Genomic DNA, 5,918 nt, shown 5'->3' with positions numbered 1-5,918 from the left:
GTTTTGTTGGGAACGTGACCCTGCCAACACCTTGATTTTGGTTTCCTTCAGAACTGAGACATTAAGTTTTTGTTGGTGTTGTGCAACTAATACCCTATTCAATTTTGGAACATTTTTCTCAATTCTTAAATAAATGCCATACATGCTAGAAGTAGTTCCCCACCCTTTTCCAGCCCTTGGCAACCACAAATCTACTTTCTTTATAGATTTGCCTATTCTGGACTATATTCTTTTTGTTTGCTTATATTCATCCTTTTTCTCATGTCCTCTCTTTGCCATCTCCATTGGTGATTGGTGTTTTATAACTTCTTTTTTTGAGTCAGAGTCTTACTCCTTCACCAAGGCTGGAGTGCAGTGGCACACTCATGGCCACCCCAGCATCGACCTGCTGGGCTCCAGTGATCCTTCTGCCTCAGCCTTCAAGTAGCCAGAACTACAGGCACGAGCTACCATGCCCAGCTAACTTTTGATGTAGAGACGAGGTTTCACCAAGTTGCCCAGGCTGGTCTCGAACCTGCGGGGTCATGCAATACACTCACCTTGGCCTCCTAAAGTACTGGCATTACAGACTGGGCCACTGAGCTCGGCCACCTTTTTTTTTTTTTCTTTAAAAAAACATGGTCAGGCCGGGCTCGGTGGTTCAGCCTGTAATCCCAGCACTTTGGGAAGCTGAGGCGAGTGGATTGCCTGAGCCTGCGGGTTCAAGACCCACCCGGGCAAACTGGTGAGACCTCATCTCTACGATAAATCAAAAATTAGCCGGGCGGTAGTGCGCGCCTGTAGTTCTGGCTACTTGGAAGGCTGAGGCAGAAGGATCACCGGAGCCCAGCAGGTCGAGGTTGCAGTGGCCGTGAGCGTGCCACTGCACTCCAGCCTGGGCGATGATGGAATGAGACTCCACCTCAAAAAAAAAAAATTAAAGTTTTGTACAAATGAGGTCTCGCTATGTTGCTCAAGCTGGCTTCGAATTCCTGGCTTCAAATAATTCTCCTGCCTTGGCCTCTCAAATTTTGGAATCACGGGTGTTAGCTACCTTGCCCAGTTTGTTTTATAGTTACTTATGCCACTCACTCTTCCACCGAATTTGGTTCTACCTGAGAGCAGAGTACGTGCCTTCCGTGAATCCACATTCCTAATATAGGATCCGGGATACATTAAATATTCATAACTTGTATCATGAGTGAAAATATGAGTCAACAAAAGCCCATCTTAAAGGTCATCCTCTTTCTGTCATCTGTCTTCTCTCATCTAGTTCAAATTTATGTTTCTCACTCATGTAGTGAGTGAGAATCAAATTCATTTTTGTTATATAAAATATAAATGGGCTGAGTACGGTGGCTCATGCCTGTAATTCCAGCACTTTAGGAGGCCAAGGCAAGAGGATTACCTGAGCCCAGGAATTCAAGACCAGCCTGGGCAACTTGATGAGAACTTGTCTTTATAATAAATCAAAAAATTAGCTGGGCCTGGTGGCATCCACCAACAGTCTTACTACTTGGAAGGCTGAGGTGGGAAGATCACCTGAGCCCAGAAGGTCAAGGCTCTGGTGGCCGTGATCATGTCACTACACTCTAGCCTGGGCAGACAGAGTCTCTGACTCAGAAATAAATAAATAAGTAAATAAAATAAAATATAAATGGTGTGATGGTTCATTTTAGTTACCAACTCGACTGCATTAAGGAATACCTAAAGACCTGCAAAGCATTATTTCTGGGTATGACTGTAAGAGTGTAGGTAGAACAAAAAAATGCAGAGGAAAGGTGAATTATTTCCCCTCTTTCATGGAGCTGTGGCACTTTTCTTCTTCCATAAGACATCACAACTTCAGACTCTCTGGCCTTTGAACTCTAGGACTGATACCAGAGGCCCCCTGGCACCTCAGGCATTTGGCCTTGGTCTGAGAGTTACATAATCAGTTTCCCTTGTTCTGAAGCCCTTGGACTTGGACTAAGCCAGGCTACTGGTATCCGAGGGTCTTCAGTTTGCAGATAGCCTGTCATGGGACTTTTTAGCCTCTGTAATTGCATGAGCCAATTTCCCTAACAAATTCCCTCTTATCTATCTTTGTCTGTCTATCTGTCTATCCACCTACATATCCTATTGGTTCTGTTTCTCTGAAGAATCCTGATTAAGACAAATGGATAGATTCAATGACAAAATTTATTAAAGAAACTGTACCTGGCATGGAGCAGGATTTTCTACGAGCAAAATAATTATGATGAATTAAGTGAAACTGATCTTTTAAGAGGCAACCTTCACCATTTACTTTAAAGAGGTAACAATTTGAGTGAGGCTGTCCAGGCTAGAAATGATGTAAAATACAAAAGATCAGCACATGGACTGTTGGTCTAAGTATGAGTTGCTGATAGAAGACAAATGATGCTGCTTGAAAATGTGACTTGAAAAGCAAGTAAACCATGAATCATCCCAATGTATAAGCTTGTAATCAGAACAATAGAGAACTGATATGTGAATGGTTGTCATTTACTCTGTTCTTGGCAAAACATTGACCAATTCATAGCTATGCATGTTAAGTGTTGTAACATAAACACAATTCATGTTATCTGGAACAGTGAACATTTCTGTTTCCAGTTCACATTTTTTTTAACCATATATTTAGAAAAAAAGAGATACCCTAAAATAGCCTAAAGCTGTGAAAGTACATTGTGCTTCCCTGTAGAAAGCTACCATATAAACAGTAACAGGACTAAATATGTGTAGTATTGGATAGTACTTTTTTTTTTGAGTTGGAGTCTCACTCTGTCGCACAGACTAGAGTGCAGTGGCCGCTCCCGGCCACCGCAGCCTCGACCTGCTGGGCTCCGGCGATCCTTCCGCCTCAGCCTTCTGAGTAGCCGGAACTACAGGTGCACACTACCACACTCGGCTGATTTTTGATTTCTTGTAGAGACAAGGTCTCACCAACTTGCCCGGGCTGGTTTTGAACCCGTGGGCTCAGGCAATCCTCTTGCCTTGGCCTCCCAAATTGCTGGGATTACAGACTGAGCCACCGAACCCAGCCTGTTCTAAATTTATAATGAGAAATTATCCTTGGTAAGATGAAATGATTTGCTTGTGAATATGTTTGGGTAGTATATGGCAAAGAGCCAGTACGCACACCTAATTCTTCACCTGCAGACTTCAAACCGCATATTCAGGATTCACATGTTAAGTGTAGCACAAGTAAAGTCGCTATATTTAACAATGATGATGCTAATGGTGTAATAAGAAATAACAACAATAGTAAATTTTTTTGTCCCTATTAGGATGTAAGTTTTTTTTATTTGTAATTTCAAACTTCTGATTGCTAAGGATGTAAGCTTTAAGAGGATAGATATTTTGTTTTGATCATGGCTGTTTCCCAGTGCCTAGAGTAGTGCCCAGCACAAAATGGTCCCTCAGTTAAGACTTCTTTTTTTTTTTTTTACAAATTGAGGAATGATATATTGCACTTTCTTTTATTTATTTATTTTTATTTTAAAGATGTGGGGTACAATTCAAGTGGTCATCGTACGGGTAAAATTTGGGACTTCCTTTTGTCCCACGTCACTGATTGAGATCAAATACACTTATTGATGTTGTGTCCTCTCCCATGACCCACCTCCCCTGACAGTATCCTGCTATTGTCAATTCCTTTCCTATAGTATTTGGTAAATGTTCAGGATCCACTTATGAGTGAGATACATTACATTTTCTTTTCTTTTTTTGGAGTTAAAGTCTCACTCTGCTGCCCAGGGTGGAGTGCAGTGGCGCACTCACGGTCACCACAACCTCGGCTTGCTGGGCTCAGGTGATCTTTTGCCTCAGCATTTCAAGTAACTGGAACTACAGACATGTGCCACCACGCCCAGCTAATTGCTTTTTGGTTATTTATTTATTTATTTATTTATTTATTTATTTTGAGTTGGAGTCTCACTCTGTTGCCCAGACTGGAATGCAGTGGCCGCTCATGGCCACTGCAGCCTCGACCTGCTGAGGCTCCAGTGATCCTTCTGCCTCAGCCTTCCGAGTAGCTGGAATTACAGGCGTGCGCTACCACGCCCAGCTAATTTTTTGATTTATTGTAGAGATGAGGTCTCACCAAGTTGCCCAGGCGGGTCTTGAACCTGCGGGCTCAGGCAATCCACTCCCCTCAGCCTCCCAAGGCGCAGGATTACAGGCTGAGCCACTGAGCGCGGCTGGTTTTTTATTTATTTATTGTAGAGTTGGGGGTACACCAGGTTGCCAGGCTGGTCTCGAACCGCGGACTTAGGTAATCATCTTGCCTCAGCTTTCCAAAGTGGTGGGATTACAGGCATGAGCCACTGCACCCAGCCAATATGTTACATTTTCTATTTTTTTATTTTCTTTCTTTTTTTTTTTTTTTTGAGTTGAAGTCTCACTCTGTCATCCAGGCTGGAGTGCAGTGACACACTCATGGTCACTGCAGCCTCGACCTGCTGGGCTCAGGCGATCCTTCTGCCTCAGCCTTCCAAGTAGCTGGAACTACTGCCATGAGCCACCACACCTATATTACATTTTCAAAGACATTTCACAAATATGGTTTTATAATTGTCATTGCAATTTCCAAATTTTCTAATTCAAACTTCAATTTTTGTCTATTACTCCACATTGTATAAAAATAAGACTTAAAAGACTACTTAAACTGGGCTCGGTGGCTTAGCCTGTAATCCCAGCATTTTGGGACTCTGAGGTGAGTGGATTGCCTGAGCCCATGGGTTCAAGACCCACCTTTATCTCATCTCTACAATAAATCAAAAATTAGCCGGGCATGGTAGTGTGTGCCTGTAGTTCCAGCTACTTGGATGGCTGAGGCGGAAGGATCACCAGAGCCCAGCAGGTCGAGGCTGCAGTGGCCGGGAATGGCCACTGCACTTCAGTCTGGGTGACAGAGTGCGACTCCAACTCAAAAAAAAAAAAAAGACTATTTAAAATGGCTGGGCTCGGTGGCTCAGCAATTTGGGAAGCCAAGGTGGGTGGATTGCCTGAGCCCCCAACTCGATGAGACCTAATCTCTACAATAAATCAGAAAATTAGCTGGGCACAGTAATGTGCACCTGTAGTTCTGGCTACTTGGATGGCTGAGGTAGAAGGATCGCCGAGTCCAGCAGGTTGAGGCTGTGGTGGTCAAGGGTGTGCCACAGCCCTCCAGCCTGGGTGACAGAGTGAGACTCCAACTGAAAAAAATAAAATAAAATAAAATAATTTTTTAAATTAATGTATATTAGTTTGGGTGAGATTGTTTAGTAATAAGAACAATAATTTGCCAAATTTTAAGGATGTAGCATTTTTTTCTTAAAAATATGCTCTAATTTGGGCATTTTCTTCTGAAAATGACAAGTTGTAAATTTCTCGATAAAACATGTTTCCCAAAATAGACAATCAAACTGCAAGTTATTGAAACTCACAAGTTAGCATTGACTAAATTCAATAAAGTCAGCATCTTCCAGTGCCTATGTTTCTTTCGATTCTTAGACAAAGAAGATAGAATGAGGATAGGTTGAAAATAAAAAGGAACAAAATGATGAAAAGATTGTGCATTTGTGGCCCATGAGGACACTAAAATCTCAAGAAATTTGATCAGTAGAAAACCTCTGTTTCTGAGCATTAAAGAAGATTTAGTTTGTTATAATAAAATGCCTGTTGAAGTCAAAAGAAAAAAGAAAAGAAGAAGTGGGAAGGAAGGAAAAAAGTAGGACTCATAGTTGACATGCATCTCACAAATACCACAAAAGTAGGACTCACAATTGACATATGTCTCATCGTCACAGTATCATCTTCACAATTAAGCTGTTTACTCACAGACAAGTCCTCAGACTCCATTAAGTCCAGCTGACTCCTATTTTACCCAGAGTGCTAATAGTCTTAGTTCTCTGGTTTCTTAGGTCATAACATTAGTACTGAGCAGCTATGGTTTG

Source organism: Carlito syrichta, unplaced genomic scaffold (genome assembly GCF_000164805.1).
Source record: "Carlito syrichta isolate Samal-C Ts95f unplaced genomic scaffold, Tarsius_syrichta-2.0.1 Scaffold302362, whole genome shotgun sequence".
Taxonomy (NCBI): domain Eukaryota; kingdom Metazoa; phylum Chordata; class Mammalia; order Primates; family Tarsiidae; genus Carlito; species Carlito syrichta.
Note: the sequence above shows the minus strand (reverse complement) of the source record.